Below are 2463 nucleotides of genomic sequence, written 5' to 3'. Positions count from 1 at the left end.
AAATAACCAGATCCATTGATTTTAATATTTTGCTACCTTTGCCATATCATTCTTTCTGTCTATATCTATCTACCTATCTATCTGTCTATCTGTCTATGTATCTATCATTTTCTGAACATTTGAGAGCAGGTTGCACACATAACACTCCTTGAAGACATAATACTTCCATGTATGTTTCCTATGAACAAAGGTATTCACTTATGTAATCACCTTAAATGCAGTTATCACTTACAAGAATTTAACAGTTATAAAAATTAGTGTCTATATTCCAATTTTTTCTTATGTCTTAATAATGTCCTTTTGAGCATTTGCTCCTCCATTCTTAGATCCCATCCAGTGTCATATATTGCATTTAGTTATCATTATCTCTTTAGTTTCTCTTTCTTCCCTGTTTTTTTAAATTGTGGAAACATATATACAACAGAAGTTTTCCCATCCCCACCCCTACCAACAATACCATTCATTAGGATTAACTGCATTCACAGTGTTGCAGTACCCTCACCACCATCCATTACTAGAACTTTCCCTCCACCCAAAATAGAAACCCTACACTTACTTTGCATTAACTCCCCATTGCCTCTGCCTCCTGCCCTTGGTAACCTGTATTCTATTTTCTGTCTCTATGGGTTTGCCTGTTCTCTGATATTTTCTTTGTGGTTATAATAGGGCTTAAATTTAACATCCTAAATCTATAACAACCTTATTTTCTTTAACACCAATTTAACTTAAATAGCAAATATAAACTATATTCCTGTATCCCTCTGTTTCCCCACCTTTATGTAATTCTTGTCACAAATTACATATTTATAAATTATGAGTCCAAAACCATTGATTTGTTATTACATTTTATGCACTTGCTTTTTAGATCCTGTAGAAAGTAAAAAGTGGAGTTACAAATCAAAATACCATAGTACTGGTATTTATATTTATCCATGTCATTATCTTTACTGGAGATCTTTAGATCTTTATTTCCTCACGTGGCTTCAGTCAATATCTAGTGTCCTTTCAACCTGCAGAGCTCCATTTAGCATTTCTCATAGGGCCAGTCTACAAAGTCCCTCAGCTTTTGTTTATCTGTGAATGTCTTAATCTCTCTCTTATTTTTGAAAGACAATTTGTTGGATATGGAATTTTTGGATAGCATTTTTTTTTTTTTTTTGCCTTCACACTGTAAATATGTCTTCCCACTGCCTTCTTGCTTCCATGGTTTCAATGAGAAATTGGCACTTAATCTTATTGAGGATCCCTTGCATGTGATGTGTTGCTACTGTCTTGCAGCTTTCAGAATTCTCTCTTCATCTCTGCTATTCAACAATCTGATTATAACACGATATGGTGTGGGTCTAATTGGTTTTATCCTGTTTGGAATGTGTTGAACATCTTGGCTGTGTATATTCATGTCTGTCATTAAATTTGGGAAGTGTTCAGCCATAATTTCTTGGAATATTTTCTCTGCCCATTTCTTTCTTTCTTCTTCTGGGATTGCCACAACGTGTATATTGGTATGTTTGATGGTGTCCCACAGTTTCCTCAGACTTGTTTCACTTTTCTTCATTCTTTCTCCCTTCTGCTATGCCTGGTAATTTTTGATTGGATGCCAAACATTGCAAAATTTCCCTTGCTGTATGTTATATATTTTTGTATTCCTGTAAATATTCTTGAACTTTGTTCTAGGATATGATTAAGTTACTCAGAAATAATTTTATCTTTTTGGGTCTTCTTTTTAAGGTTTGTTAGGCAGAACTAGAGCAGCTTTTATTCTAGGACCAATTTTGCTCTGCCATTGAGGTAAAAGCCTTTTTAGTCCTCTACCTGTGGTTCCATGAATTATGAGATTTCTACACTCGCGTTGGTGGGAACAGGCCCTATTCCCTACACTGCCTGAATTCTAGGCCTTGCTGCCTTTTATCTTTTTAGATGGTTCTTCTCCCAGGCTTGGATAGTTCTCTCCCACACTTGCTTGGATCAGTACTTAGGTATAGACTAGAGGAAGACCCTCTGAAGATCTTTGGAATTCTCTCTCTGTGACGCTTTCTCCTTTCCATTTGTAGGTCTGTGAACTCTAGCCAGTTTGGTCTCCCTGGACTCCCAGCTCTATCTTCTCAACAGAGTCACCATCAGGCTCCACCTCCCCACATTGTGGCCTGGTCTGGGCAGCAAACTGGAGAAATCATGAGGCTCATCTTATTTGCTTTTCATCTTTCAAGGATCATTGTCTTTTTTTTTTTTTTTCCTTCTTTTCAAGTAGCTATAGAACAAATTTCAAAGGATGCTATGTGTTACAGTTCCACAATTTCAATTCTTTCCTTCTAGCTATTCTAATACCCTACCAACTAAGAAAAAGAAAATTATATAGAGATTCAGTATTCATAATCCTTTGTTAAAGGATCATTGTCTTTTGTTACTTGATGTCCAATATCTTCCATTGTTTCGTATTTTTTGTCCAATTTAAAAAATTGCTTT

Source organism: Choloepus didactylus, chromosome 1 (assembly GCF_015220235.1).
Source record: "Choloepus didactylus isolate mChoDid1 chromosome 1, mChoDid1.pri, whole genome shotgun sequence".
NCBI lineage: Eukaryota > Metazoa > Chordata > Mammalia > Pilosa > Megalonychidae > Choloepus > Choloepus didactylus.
This window is presented reverse-complemented; position numbering follows the sequence as displayed.